The following is a 15,998-nucleotide window of genomic DNA, read 5'->3' as shown; positions in this document are numbered from 1 at the left end:
GCAGATGAGCTTCCTCTATCAGCTCCAGCTCCATGCGGGGACATGAGAGAAGCCTCCAACAAGGATGGTAAAAACATCAAATCATCAAATTGGCAGACGGCCAATTCTCTCACACCAGAAGCGACTTGCAGTTTCTTAAGTCACTTTTAGTCAAAAGTCAACCTCCAAATAACTGGATCAACTTATCCATGGGTCAGTGTGAGCACTGTACTTGAACGCTAACTGAAAAAAGGAACATCATGTTCTCTGAGTAGAGTGGCAAAAGTTAAGAGCTCATTCCATCCTGGAGAAACCTAAAAGGAGCACCAAGCCCCTGTATTCTATCACAGCACTGCTTCTGACCTTTATGAATACCTGTGTAAGGAAATAGTGGTGAGGACCTGCTGGCCCCTGAGGTGGCTGTGTTGCTTTTCCCATTCAATTGAATAACCCTCCACTTACCCATTCATCATATCTACATGCTTAATTTTGGCCCTCAAAAATGCCCTTGCCTCATTCACAAGGTTAACTTATACATGAGTAAATACTATGCTTAAATAAAGCTTGGTTGATAGTTTCAAGAGCAACAACACATTTACCTTCTTCATAGTGTCTGCCATGCTGTTAGCCTAATTATAGCTACATAGAAGAAAATCTCAGCCATGGCTGAGGATCAAGTCTCCGTATCTGTTTTCTAGCAGCTTGACACCAATTTTATTCTTTTTTGCACGAAATAAATATTTCTTTATTGCTTAAGGCAACCTAGTGGCATCCCTGTTGTTATGCTGAATTTTATTGCACACAGCCAGGTGTTTTATCCTTGTTTCTAGCCCTGAAATCTTTAATGGACCCTTTATATCTTGATTTTTTTGTTAACATCATTTCCAGTTTTATTTTTACAATATGTCTTCTCGAGATCTATAGCTGACTGATCAGTTTTAGAAATAAAGAACTAAATAAGTAGAAAAGAGTTTATTCAACAACAAAGCACAATAATTGATGGGAGTCAAACAAGTGTCAATTCCTTGGAGTCCTCGTGGACAACAAGTTAAACATGAGCCAACAATGTGATAGGGCGGCTAAAACAGCCAATGAGATTTTGGCCTGCATAAATAGAGGAGTATAGTGTCTAGATCCAGGGAAATCATGCTACCCCTCTATTCCACTTTGGTCAGACCACACCTGGAATACTGTGTCCAATTCTGGGCACCACAATTGAAAGGAGATGTTGACAAGCTGGAAGATGTCCAGAGGAAGGCAACTAAAATCATCAAGGGTCTGGATAACAAGCCCTACGAGGAGTGGCTGAAAGATCTGGGTATGTTTAGCCTGCAGAAGAGAAGGCTGAGAGTAGACATGATGAGGGCCATGTATAAATATGTGAGGGGAAGTCATAGGGAGGAGGGAGCAAGTTTGTTTTCTGCTGCCTTGGAGACTAGGACATGGAACAATGCCTTCAAACTACAGGAAATGAGATTCCACCTGAACATTAGGAAGAAATTCCTCACTGTGAGAGAAGTTTGGCACTGGAACTCTCTTCCCCGGAGGGTGGTGGAGGCTTCTTCTTTGGAGGCTTTTAAGCAGAAGTTGGATGGCCATCTGTCGGGGGTGCTTTGAATGCGATTTCCTGCTTCTCGGCAGGGGTTGGACTGGATTGCCCATGAGGTCTCTTCCAACTCTATGATTCTATGATTTTATGAATTCTAGGTATGGCATTCATGATGACTCTCCTCAGTTTCTGAGTTTGTTGCAGCCCAAATAAGCAATCGAACTATTCAATTTCCCTTGTTAAGTTATTTTTCATTTTGTTTTTCCTACTGGAAAATGGAAGGAAAAAGGAAGAGAGGCCAACCAAGGACGAGATGGATGGACAGTATCCTTGAAGTGACTGGCCTGATCTTGAAGGAACTGGGGGCGGCGACGGCCGACAGGGAGCTCTGGCGTGGACTGGTCCATGAGGTCACGAAGAGTCGGAAACAACTATGTGACTGAGAGAGAGAGAGAGATTGTTTCTACCACATCACTTTTTGCCTTTCCTGCCTCGCAGGCTTTGGGCCATTTGGTTGCTTATCAGCTTTAATAATAAATAATTAAAATAAAAGTTTATTTATACCCCACCACCATCTCTCATAGGGATTCAGGGCAGCTTACAAAGCAGCATACAATGGTGCCACACAACATGTAAAATACAATACATCAGAATATAAAATCAATAACACGCCAATTTACATAAAACCACAACATACAGAAATTATGTTATACAGAAATTATCAAGCTCAACTCAAATTAAATGAAGTGCACAGTAAAATATGCCAGTAGCCACTAATTTAAAAGGGGGCGTACAATCAACTGGACATCCCAACTTTGTTTGCACCTTCCCATATGGTATGAAAATATTGCGACAAATCCTCCTCAGCTATCTTGTGATGCTACACAGCTGAGCAGTAAGTTATTTGGATTTGTTTCTGTCATAAGTCAAAGGATAAAAGGATTTAAAGAAGGAACATGGCTATGACAAAGGTATTATTACAACAAATGTTGTTGTTGTTGTTGTTGTTGTTATTGTTATTATTATCCTTCTACTGTATCAATAAATCTTGAGGGTATTTTTCTTTACCATTAAAGCAGTTGTTCTCAAACTTTTTACCCATGATCTTTTATGCAGGATGTCCCTCTGTGCTCAACATAATGTTGTAATAGTTCCATGTCAGATTTTTTACCCATTCTTTACCCAAATGAAAAGGATACCAATTTAGAAACAGAACCCTAACATGTTGCCCCAGATTGTGATCGGCGGGCATCACTCTTCACAGCCATTGACCATCCAGGTCAAGATGCAAAACAAACAAAAAACCCAAATATTTAAACTAACAGAGGAACTATGAGTCTATTTAACAGAGCATGGATAGGTACAGATACAATCTTTGGATTATTTTTAAACCAACTTTGATTGCATGCATACAATCTGGATTTTTAAAAAACAAAAATTGATCAAGTATCATGCTTCCTAAAAGAATAAAAAGACCAATTTCAAAAAGAAAAGATAAAAAATTAGGAAACAAGAATTTCATCTCTGCACAACTAGGTATTTCTTTTAGCAACAAGTGGGCATTTCAAAGGAGTTCACGTGGGGTAGAATGATGTCTGATTCTACTCCCACATGACAATTCCCATGTATACATGTCAGCCTCATCCTCAGTTTTACAAGAAAAAACATATTTTTATTCTGAAATAGCTTGGGCGGAGGGGAAATGATGTGAAAGGGAATCTGAGGATCTAATTCCAATCCTTGAAAACCTATGCCACTATGAATTTGTTAGCATTTCAGGCACCCCAATATCCTTGCTTATTTTTGCAGCAATTAAGACAGCTATCACTTTATACATTGGGACAATCTATTCATTGTTGCTGTTTATATTCAAGTCATATCACAGGATTTTCTTGAGAAGGCTTGTTCGGGGGGGGGGGGGGTGTCTTTGACTCCCTCTGAGGATGGGATAGTGTGACTTTTCCGGAGTTGGCCAGTGGATGTCCATGGCTGAGCAAGATTTGAATCCTGGTTTCCAGAGTTGTAGTCAAACATTAAATCCACTTTTTTAATGTCAGGAGTGACTTAAGAAATTGCAAGTTGTCTCTGGTGTGAGAGAATTGGCCATCTGCAAGGACGTTGTCCAGGGGACGGCCAAATGTTTTGATGTTTTTACCATCTGTGGAAGACTTCTCTCATATCCCTGCATGGAGAGCTGGAGCTGACAGAGGGAGCTCATTCACGCTTTCCCCAGGTAGGATTCAAACCAGAAACCTTCAAGTCAGCAACCCAACCTTCAAGTCATCAGTCCTGCCAGCATAAAGTTTTAACCCACTGTGCCACTGGGGGCTCCTCATTCAATATACCATGTTGTCTCTCTTTTGTATGTGCCTTTGAGCTGCCTGTTGACGTATGAACAGCTAATGAGTTTCAAAGAGTTTTCATAGGAAAGAAATATTCAAAAATGGTTTTGTTGAAGATGCTTTTGTCAGTTCCCGCCTCTGAAGGTAAAGTTAAAGGTTTCCCCTGACATGAAGTCTAGCCATGTCTGACTCTGGGGGTTGGTGCTCCTCTCCATTTCTAAGCCAAAGAGCTGCCGTTGTCTGTAGACACCTCCAAGGTCACGTGGCCGGCATGACTGCATGGAGCACTGTTACCTTCCTGTTGGAGCGGTACTTATTGAGCTACTCACATTTGCATGTCTTCAAACTGCTAGGTTGGCAGAAGCTGGGGCTAACAGCAGGAGGTCACCCCACTCCCCGGATTTGAACTGCTGACCTTTCAGTCACAAGTTCAGCAGCTCAGCGGTTTAAGCTACTGCACTACCGGGGGCTCCTTGGAATATTGATATCTAACAATAAACCAGAGGACTGAATGGGGGTTATTTCTGAGTAGACAAATGCACTAAAAAAAGGTAATCCTCAGAATTTGAACTCAATGGAGATTATGGGTAAATTTAGGGCTTGGCAGAAAATAATCCAGGAAGAACAATGTGAACATCTGTTCCTATTGAATGTTGAAACACAAGAGTTTTACTTGCTATACCTTCTCTTATTAAAGAATAAGGAGTTCCCAACATTTTTTTCAATTTATCATTCAGCTATTGTAATTTATTTAAATAAAATGTATTCAAATGTTTTAATTCTATAATTAGATAAGTGGGAAATCCAGTATTTGTTCTTAATATAGACCAGCTTTGGAATGTAATCCCAGTAGTTTTCAAGGTAGCTATGCTACCAATCCAATGTAATGCTATTACTTAATTCTGCCATTAGTGTTACCATAGCAATAAAATCTGTGACTAAATACTTTTACCAAAAACCCTTGTTCTGAGTATGTGAGTCTGTATGATGGTAACCACAATTTCTAATGGCACCATTACAGATTGTTTTTAATATTATGGTGATATAACCTGTGCATCATTGTCCAGTTCTAATTCTACGTAAGGAATGAAAAGCTCAACTAGATTGTAACTAGACAAAGATAATAGGTATTTAATTAGTTGAGAGAAAAGTGAACTTCACAAAAATGAAAAGTAACTATGATTCTGCAAAGGTAAGAAAATGCAAATATAACAGTCCTGCTAAGATTCTTAGAAGGTCAAAAGGTTTTAGTCTTGATTTGATTTATTTACATGTCCTAGTGCACTTTGTCAGATTATTTCAATATTGGATAAAATCTATGAGCATCTGTAGATTAATATCCAGAACAAGAGGAGCTCCACATAAATCCTATTGCAAAGAGCTATGTTTAGTTACAAAATCACTGTGCCATTGATGCTTTCTTTAAGGAAGAGTTATTAAAATTAAACATAAGAACAAGTAACAAACCAAGATTTAACATCCCTCCTAAACATGGCAGAAAAACAAGTGGACAGCTTCTAGGATATAGCAAGTGTGTCTTCAGCCTCAATCTATCTGATAAACTAGTTGCATTCACTTGATGCACTAGCTTGTGCCTGCAAATAATATTATTGTTATTATTTAAAACTGCAGCATCTTGAGCATAGCCCAATGAGGTATGACTTTCTTTGATTGTATCATATGACTGCACAACATGTGCAGATTAATTCTATCTTTGTATCATGCAACTTAACATGATGCCTAGAGATTTTACATGTGAACATTCGGCTGATAAAAGACCTGGATCGTTCGTTCAGTAGATTATTTCAAGTCCGTTCCCCATATTCCTTTCCAAGTGTGAAGCCACAAATGCAAAGCTTGCCATACAATCAGAGCTTTCACCTAGTACATTTTTCAGTAGTTGCTGGATAGTATCTGGTTGTATGATTCCATCCTACCTATAAAGAACTACCTATAATTAAACTATTCCCAAGTGCCCCTAGATGTACACTGTTTGAATAATAAACCTACTAGGGAGATGCAAGTATCCCTTTTGGGCACATTTACAAATTCCCCAGATAAAACAACTCAAGAACAACAAGATATACTGTGCAGTGAAATCTTGCTAATGAGGTGGAGTTTGGCTGGTCCTTGTATTTTTATTAGAATTTCATTTTTTTAATGGAGTGGCTTTTTGGTCAAAGCACTAAGTATATTTAAGCTGATTAATGCAGACAGGACTTGTGGGGTCAGTGGCATAACTTTGATCAAAGCACAGTAAGCAGGATGAAGGTAGAAATATGTTCTGAATTCATAAAGGAAAATTTGTAAACAGATGTGCTATGAGAAGACTCCAAACAAGATAGTGAGAATGAGCAGAGCTGAGTTTGAAGTTCAGAAACATCACTGGCTTCTGCAGGACAGTATAATTGCAGGACTGCAAGTGAAACAAATGGTAGAAGAGAAACATGCCCTGGCAGATTATGTGAAAGGCAGTCAAGAACCAACATTGAGGGAAGTCAATAGCAGTAAACTGCTTCAAGTGCAAAAGACAAAGAGTGAATACGGTAAAAACACAATCCAGAGCAGAAGAGAAAACTGGTGAAAGAAGGCTCTCCATGGACAGTTCCTGGGAAAAATTGAGAGCCAAATTGACAAAGAAAAAACATGGCTGCGGCTCACAAATGGAACTTTAAAAAAGGAGACGGAGGGCCTGATTCTGGCAGCCCAAGAACAAGCCATTAGAACCAATGCCGTCAAAACCAAAATTGAAAATTTGATGACAAATCCCAAATGTAGACTCTGCAAGGAAGCAGATGAAACAATATATCACATCCTCAGCTGCTGCAAGAAGATTGCACAGACAGACTACAAGCAGAGTCATAACCCCGTTGCTCAGATGATTCATTGGAACTTGTGCCACAAATACCATCTGCCTGCGATAAAGAACTGGTGGGATTATAAACCAGAAAAAGTTACAGAGAATGAACATGGCAAGCTACTCTGGGACTTCCGAATTCAGACTGACAGAGTTTTGGAGCACAATATTCCTGACCTCATGATTATGTTAAAAAACGAAGTATGGATTGTCGATGTTGCAATCCCAGGTGACAGCAGGATTGAAGAGAAACAACTGGAAAAACTGACACGATATGAGGATTTAAAGATCGAATTGCAAAGACTCTGGCACAAGCCAGTCAAGGTGGTCCCAGTGGTGATTGGTACACTGGATGCAGTGCCTAAAGACTAAACCTGCACTTAAACACAATCGGCGCTGACAAAATTACCACCTGCCAGCTGCAGAAGGCCACCTTACTGGGATCTGCAATCGCCAATACATCACACAGACCTAGACACTTGGGAAATGTCCGACGTGTGATCCAATACAACAGCTGGCAGAGTGTCTGCTGTGGACTCATCGTGTTGTGTTTATAATAATAATAATAATAATAATAATAATAATAATAATAATTATTATTATTATTATTATTATTATTTATATCCCACCACCATCTCTCTGAAGGGACTCGGGGAGCCTCACAAAAGCACTCCAAAGTGCCACACACATAAAAAAACACACTACACATAAGCATATAAAACATAAGCATGACAACATAAATTTACAACAATTCTTCGAGTTGAGTTCACATGCTACTTTTACTTTCCAGGTTTTTTTTTAAATCATCCCATTTTAGACCATCTACACTGCCATAAAAATCCAGATTATCTGCTTTGAACTTTATTATATGGCAGCGTAGACTCATATAATCCAGTCCAAAGCAGATAATCTGGATTATCTACATTGATAATCTGCATTATAAGACAATGTAGATCCAGCCTTCATACATAACAAAACCCACAACACACAAACTACAAAAATATGACTTCCAGCTATCTTTACGGCAGTTATATTTTATTCCTTAACAACTGTGTCTCTTATCTACAAATTACACTTCATCTATATATTTAACTCATATTTTGATAAAACCAACAACCATCACATCGCCCACTATATTTAAAAAAGCAAATTAGCAGTTTCTAGTCTCAAAAATATAAGCAATCTCTGGGTTACGAACAAGATAGGTTCTGAGGGTTTGTTCTTAACTGAATTTGTATGTAAGTTGGAACAGGTATATTTTAAAGTGTAACTAGCTTTATATATGTGTGTTTGTGTTGGATAGCATAGGGAAGGGTTACTACCCCTGTGGTGTTTGTTTTGCTGTCTGTGCCCCTGTTCAGACAGCAAAACAAACAACACAGGGGCAGTAACCCTTCCCTATGCTATCCAACACACATGCTGTCTCTGTAAAAATTGGATTTTGAAAAATTTGGCTTGTTGTGGAAACAGGTTTGGTGACAAAGCTTCAGTGGAGACACCTTTTCCCTGAGGGCGTGAATTTCCCTTCTGAGAAGTGGATTTATCTCACTTGCTGTTGTCTCAGCCCTGTTCTTAACTATGAGTCACTTGTAACTCAGGGACCTGCCTGTAATTATAACACACTGGCCATGATCCAACAAGACAGGTTTGATGATAGAATGGATAGAACAGATATAACTCAGGGACTTATAACGTATTATTAATAATTTTTCTTTAACCAAAATAGACAATTTGTCCATTTTGTATAAGTCATTAAGTTTTATTATCTCATTTTAATTGTGCATATTAATCTTTAGAACTTTTTACATCATACTATGTATTTGAACCTAGTAATTTTAGCTATTTCATAATTCCACTATGTATGATAAAAGGACCCTTGCTATCTTTTTTTATCCATGTCAGGAGCGACTTGAGAAACTGCAAGTCACTTCTGGTGTGAGAGAATCGCCAGTCTGCAAGGACATTGCCCAGGGGATGCCCGGATGTTTTGCTGTGGTTACCATCCTTGTGGGAGGCTTCTCTCATGTCCCCACATGGAGCTGGAGCTGATGGAGGGAGCTCATCTGCGCTCTCCCCAGGTTGGATTTGAACCAACAACCTTCAGGTCAGCAACCCAACCTTCAAGTCATCAGTCCTGCTGGCACAAGGGTTTAACCCACTGCACCACCGGGGGCTCCTACTTATTACGTTTCAAGCATACATCAAATGATCCAATACATCCAATGATTGTTCATACTTCTGGATGTCATATTCCAACAACACATTATTTCACACAAAAAAATCACTTTAAGTTTATATCCTATCTATTGAGTCGTGCTGAGATTCCCATCTATCTTGTTGAGTCGCCTGCAATAACTGTATTAGACTTATATTTTAAATGTGTTTATTTATTTTGTATTGTAAATTTGTTTTTATAAGTATTGTTTTACACACATATATTATTTTTATTGTCTTTTATATAATGTTGTGAGCCGCTTTGGGTCCCGTTTAGGGAGAAAAGCGGGATATAAATAAAGATTTATCATTATTATATTATAAATTTCAAAGCATTTCACCACATTCTTTCCCATGTCTCCATGTGTATATTATGTCCAACATTTCTAGCCCATTTTATCATACATTCCTTCACTCCTTCATCTTCCATCTCAAATCTTAATGAAAAGTTATACATTCTACCAATCATTCACACAGAGCAGAGCAGTGACTCCCAAATTTGGTTCTCCAGATGTCTTAAGACTTCAGCTCACACCTTTTGATTGTTTTCTGGAATAATCTAACAATTATTCATCTATACCAGGCATGAGCAAACTTCGGCCCTCTGGGTGTTTTGGACTTCAACTCCCACAATTCTTAACAGCCAGTAGGCTGTTAGGAATTGTGGGAGTTGTAGTCCAAAACACCTGGAGGGCCAAAATTTGCCCATGCCTGATGCCCATGCCCATGCCTGATGTCCATGCCCATGCCTGATCTATATGTTTTGTAATGCAGGTTAGGGTCTTACAATCAGAGCTCATTTGTCCTCCAACCTGCATACAATACTGTAAAAAAAGACCAATGGTCAGAGTTAAAAGGTGCACAGAAACATAATCATTTAATCAATTGTGCCTTTTATTTGGGGGCTGAAATTTGCATTAATCATTATCTCACATACTCAACAAATCAGACACTGCTAGACTGTAAAAAGAGTGTGAAGCACATGTAAACACTAATGCACACAAAGCTGTTGGACTGGGGAAGATGAATTATTTTAAGTACTTGGTAGAAACTTTGCTTCTATTTCTTCTTAATCAATAAACAAAGAAACAAAAAAAAAACCAGTTGATAAATATGTAGACAGGAAGACATAAAATTGCGTGCCCACGCTCAGGAAAATAGGATTTAAGACAAAGGTAGGGAACAACGCTTCCTCAGACTTAAAAGAATATAGGTTACATCTAAAGAGATTAATGGATTTTGTTTATAAATTTAGTTTAATGCTGGAGATGGAAATAGCTGGAAGAGCTTTCTCACTATAAAGAGGAAAGGCTTTACTATCTGAAATGTCTTATTATGTTACATCGCCTGTTAAAAGAGAATGACTTTAAAAGTTAGGATCAATTTAAGCATAATGAATCGATCTGAAAATGATTAAGAAAATCATAGTGTGTTTTAACAAAAATACTAATCCTTTGTTGACATTTTTGTAGAAAGTTAAATACAGTAGAGTCTCACTTATCCAACGTTCTGGATTATCCAACGCATTTTTGTAGTCAATGTTTTCAATACATCATGATATTTTGGTGCTAAATTCGTAAATGCAGTAATTACTACATAGCATTACTGCGTATTGAACTACTTTTTCTGTCAAATTTGTTGTATAACATGATGTTTTGGGGCTTAATTTGTAAAATCATAACCTAATTTGATGTTTAATAGGCTTTTCCTTAATGCCTCCTTATTATCCAACATATTCGCTTATCCAACATTCTGCCGGCCCGTTTATGTTGGATAAGTGAGACTCTACTGTATATGTTTTGGCAAGCTTTGGTTTTGATTGTTACTCCTATTGTTACTCATATTGTCCTAGAGAGGACAATATTTTAGAAGAAATAAACGAGAGAGGTATAAACTGATTATATGTTTAAATAACTGTTGAAGAGAAGATGGGAAGCCACTTTCTTTCCCTTTTCTTTCTCTCTTATTCTTTTGTGCTGTCTCTCCTGTTTCTCACTTTCCCTTTTTACTTTATGTTAACATTGTTCTATTGAAATCTTAAATAAAATTGTGTTTTTAAAATCTTAAGTAAGATGATTTTGTAAGGAATCAATAAAAATGGGATGACTCAGGGTCCTTTCATACAGCCACATAACCCAGAATATCAAGGCAGAAAATCCTACAATATCTGCTTGGAACTGGATTATCAGAGTCCACACTGCCACATATTCCAGCAGAAAATGTGGAATTTTATTCAGCTGTGTGGAAGAGGCCTCAATGCCAGTGTAAATATTTACCCAGTCAAGGAGGACACTCTGGCTAAGGATAAAGAATGGAGTTTGCTGTGTTGCCATGCCTTCAGATTGCCCGACGATTTTATGACAACCCCATGAATTTCACAGGATTTCCCTCCTCTAAGGTCCCTTCTAGACAGGCCATATACAGGGCCGGCCCCACCATAAAGGCCATTGACGCCGCCGCCTCGGGCGCAGGTCCCGGGGGGCGCCGTCAGGCTGGGAGGGAGGCGGGGCACCGCTCTGACGGTGCCCCGCCGCCCGACCAGTGCGCCCTGGCCTTGTGGCTCCCTCTTTCGCCGCCCGGGGAGGGGAGGAGGGATCGCCTCCTTCCCTCCCCGGGCAGCGAAGCCTGGTTCTTTCGCCGCCCGGGGAGGGGAGGAGGCGATCCCCCCTCCCCTCCCCGGGCGGCGAAGCCTGGTTCTTTCGCCGCCCGGGGAGGGGAGGAGGCGATCCCCCCTCCCCTCCCCGGGCGGCGAAGCCTGGTTCTTTCGCCGCCCGGGGAGGGGAGGAGGCGATCCCTCCTTCCCTCCCCGGGCGGCGAAGCCTGGTTCTTTCGCCGCCCGGGGAGGGGAGGAGGCGATCCCCCCTCCCCTCCCCGGGCGGCGAAGCCTGGTTCTTTCGCCGCCCGGGGAGGGGAGGAGGCGATCCCCCCTCCCCTCCCCGGGCGGCGAAGCCTGGTTCTTTCGCCGCCCGGGGAGGGGAGGAGGCGATCCCCCCTCCCCTCCCCGGGCGGCGAAGCCTCCCTCTTTCCAACCCTGGCCGCGCCTCCCACGCTGCGTGGGAGGCGGGGCCAGGGCGAATAGCATGGGAGGCGGGGCCAACCCTGGCCCCGCCTTCCACCCAGCGTGCCCTGGCCCCGCCTCCCACGCAGCGCGGGAGGCGGGGCCAGGGCACGCTGGTTGGGAGGCGGGGCCAGGGCGCAGGAGGCGGGGCCGGCGGGGGGCGCTTTTCAGCGCCCCCGCTTAATATTTAAATTTTTCTCCGACCGGCCCTGGCCATATATCCCAGGATCTGATCCCAGGTTTTCTGTTTATCCCAGATTTTATCTGGTATTGGGGACTCAGTTTAAAGTAGAAAACCTGGAATCAGATCCTGAGATATAGGATCTGTCTAGAAGGCCACCAGTGGTCCGCAAGAACTAAAATATGGTCTGTGGTCCCACCATTACTACTATGGATAATAACAGCCCAACCAATTTTTTTCTTGGTGTCTTCGTTTTTAGGCCTAATCCTGAGGTTGCCTCTGAAGATTGCTCAGAAGCTTCAACTAGTCCAACATATGGCTGCCAGATTGCTAACTGGAGCAGGGTACAGGGAACGTACAACTCCTCTGTTACACCAGCTCTATTGGCTGCCAGTCTGCTTCCAGGCACAATTCAAAGTGCTGGCCTTGGCTTAGACAGCTTTAAACAGTTCGGGCCCAATTTATCTGTCTGAACCTATCTCCCCCTACGAATCTAAGATCATCTTAGGAGACCCTGCTCTCGATCCTGCCTCCTTCACAGGCACGATTGGTGGGGAAGATAGACAGGGCCTTCTCAGCGGTGGTCCCCAGGCTGTGGAACTCCCTCCCAAGTGACACCAGATCTGCGCTGTCCCTCATGGTCTTTAGGAAGAAACTAAAAACCTAGTCGTGGGACCAAGCCTTTACTCAACAGAAATAAGAGATATTGAACCATACATGCAGAGAAGAACTGACTTTGGACTGGCCTTGGATCGACGCTTTCGGATTGTGTGATTTTAACTTTTAATTGAGATGTTTTAATCAGTTTTTTACTTGGGATGTTTTAAATGCCATGATTTGACCATTTTTAACACTATGTTCATTGTTTGTATGTTCAGAATGTTGTAAACCGCTTTGGGTCCCCTAGGGGAGGAAGGCAATATATAAATGATGTAAATAAATAAATAAATAAATAATTTGGGGTGCTGATTCAGAAAATTGCATTGATAGACCCCTTTAGATGATTAAAATGGTTTTCTGTAGGCAAGCAGAGGGCGACTAATGGATGTCATATGTTCTGAATCAGATAATAGAGTTGATGAGGTCTATCCAATGCAGTTTTCTGAATCAACACCCCAAATAAGCAAACTGAATCTAAAGTTGACCAAAAACTGATTTGTAACCTTTTTGGTACTAATGTTGGAGAGTGATCCCTGGTCAAAAAAAGGTTTGGAACCATTGCTATAGCACTTGGTACAAGTTGAGCATTCAAACCCCTCCCCCCCAAAATTTTCCACATTTTTGTGGGAAGGGGAGGGTTTGAGACAGTGATGCCTTTGCTTTCTGATGGTTCAATATGCACGAATTTTATTCAATACACAACATCATTTAAAATATCATTTGGAGTCATCTTCAGACCATGTTTATAAGATGAATATGAAACATAAATAGATTTCGTGTTAGATTTGGATGACGTTTCCAAGATTATGTATATAACAACAACAACAACAGCAACAACAACTTTATTTGTATCCTGCTCCATCTCTTCAAAGGGACTCGGGGCGACTTACAAGATAACAATAATACAAACAAAAGCAGCATAAAACATACAACAAAAACCAGAACAATACAAACGTGCAACAAAAGAAATAATAGTAAAACATAACTATTGAAATTTAACATAAAACATATTGGATCAAAATAAAATAAGCAATAAACATAGCCTAGAAGGTTAAAAGTTTGAAACCGTAGTGTACAAACCAGTTTAGGGATATGCAAATACATTTTATTCCAAAAAATATATGAAATCCCAAACACTTCTGGTGTCAAGGAAATAATAAGAGATACTCAGTCCACTTTTAAAATCAGGATAATGTCAACCAATGATCCAACATCTCACTGTAAAATTAATCTAAAAATGTATATAGGGGAACCTATAAGACTGTAGGCAAGGAAGAAACGGATATTAGTTTGGAGCCTATGATAGCTTTATATATACAATTTAAATAGAAGATTGCGATCCCTTAAAGAAAATATATTATCTGAGAAATGATTATGCAACACTAATAGCTGGGAAGTATTGCACTGTATACAGCAAACACTTATAAATAAATAAAAAATAACTGTGGAAAAAAATCAGGACAGTAAATAAAGAACAACACTGAAAATGGGAATTCCCCACATGAAACAATCAGGGTCAGCTAACACCTCCCATCAAAGGATTACCTCAGGCAGGAAGCAGCCAGGCTTTGAATCTGCAAGACCATTAAATGCTAATAATTAAATGCTAATCAATTGCAACATTCACACTTGCCTTCAATAGACAAAGAGTTCTTTCTCCCAACCTGGACTTTCTACAGCTGCCTAGTTTCCAAAAGACCTCACACCATTGAGGATGCCTGCCATAGATGTGGGCAAAACGTCAGGAGAGAATGCTTCAGGAACATGGCCATACATCCCGATTTAGGTTCTGAGTTTGAGTCTGGTTATTATTTACTTTATTCAATGTTGGATGATTATTTGACTATAGGATGGGTGCTTACTCAGCTCTCAGTGTATGGTTTACTATCTTAAGCAAATCATACACTCTCAACCTCAGAGGGATGCAATGGCAAGCCCCCTCTGGATCATCTACAAATCTCACTGACAGGCTCTCTCTGCATAGAGTTGCCTTGAAGGCCCATCAGTCTACCCATAGCACTGAGCCCCCCAGGCGTATTTCCCCCCTTGGCTCCCTACCTGCCCGTAGCGAGGCGCTGTAGAGGTAGCGGCCCTCCTTGGAGTCTTGGCAGGGCTGACTGACTGACTGACTGACTGACTGACTGAAGCGCCAGAGCCGAGAGTTCACCCCGTCTCCACGGCAACCACCGGGCCCGCCTCCGCTTCCACCCCTCTCTGGCTGGGGGCGGCTCCGCACGAGCCCCCCTCGAGGGGGGAGGCCTTCCCGAGCCGGTGACGTCACCGACAAAACTGCCGCGGATTGGCGGAACCGAGGCAGGATGAATCTCCACGGCAACGGGAGACGAGAAGGAGGGAGAGACAGAGGGCTAGAAACTCACAGGAAAAAAGCCGTTTCCACAAAATCTGTAGTCGTAGCACAGCGTGGTCTAGTGTTTAGAGCGCTGCACTGTGGCTCGGGAGATCAGGGTTCGAAACCCACTAGGGCTGTAGAACTATAATATAGCGTGACACTATTTGAATTGACTTAATGCTAAGGAGCCCAGGGGGCGAAGTGTGTTAAAGCACTGAGCTGCTGAACTTGCAGACCGAAAGGTCGCAGGTTCAAATCCCGGAAGCGGAGTGAGCGCCCCTTGTTAGCTCCAGCTTCTGCCAACCTAGCAGTTCGAAAACATGCCAATGTGAGTAGATCAATAGGTACCGCTCCGGCGGGAAGGTAACGGCGCTCCATGCAGTCATGCTGGCCACATGACCTTGGAGGTGTCTACGGACAACGCTGGCTCTTCGGCTTAGAAATGGAGATGAACTCCCAGAGTCAGACATGACTGGACTTAACGTCAGGGGAAAACCTTTATTACCTTTACCTAATGCTAAGGTGCTTTCTCTGCCAAATAGTGCTGGGGCCTCATCAAACTTGTGACTCCCCGTTTTCTACAGCATCCTGGCAGGGGCAGCTAAAGTGGTATCAAACTGTGTTAATACTACAGTGTAGATCAGGGGTCCCCAAACTAAGGCCCGGGGGCCGGATGCGGCCCTCCAAGGTCATTTACCTGGCCCCCGCCCTCAGTTTTATAATATGATATTTTTATATCAGTTTTAATAATATAATATACTGTATATACATATAATATTGATAATAATATTATAATGTTATACAATAT

General features: G+C 41.4%; 1 protein-coding gene across 1 annotated transcript in view; it reads right to left on the bottom strand.

The window, feature by feature from the left end:
* Positions 1 to 15,054, bottom strand: part of wdr17 (WD repeat domain 17) — an 83,784-nt gene extending 68,730 nt beyond the window's left edge. Inside the window, exon 1 of the mRNA XM_008111842.3 lies at positions 14,899 to 15,054. The gene's annotated coding sequence lies outside the window, so the exon portion shown is untranslated. The remainder of the gene's footprint in view (positions 1 to 14,898) is intronic.
* Between the last annotated feature and the right edge of the window lie 944 nt (positions 15,055 to 15,998).

This window comes from Anolis carolinensis, chromosome 5, assembly GCF_035594765.1.
Source record: "Anolis carolinensis isolate JA03-04 chromosome 5, rAnoCar3.1.pri, whole genome shotgun sequence".
Taxonomy (NCBI): Eukaryota; Metazoa; Chordata; class Lepidosauria; order Squamata; family Dactyloidae; genus Anolis; species Anolis carolinensis.
The sequence above is the reverse complement of the archived record's forward strand: the minus strand, read 5'-3'. Positions and strand labels throughout refer to the sequence as shown.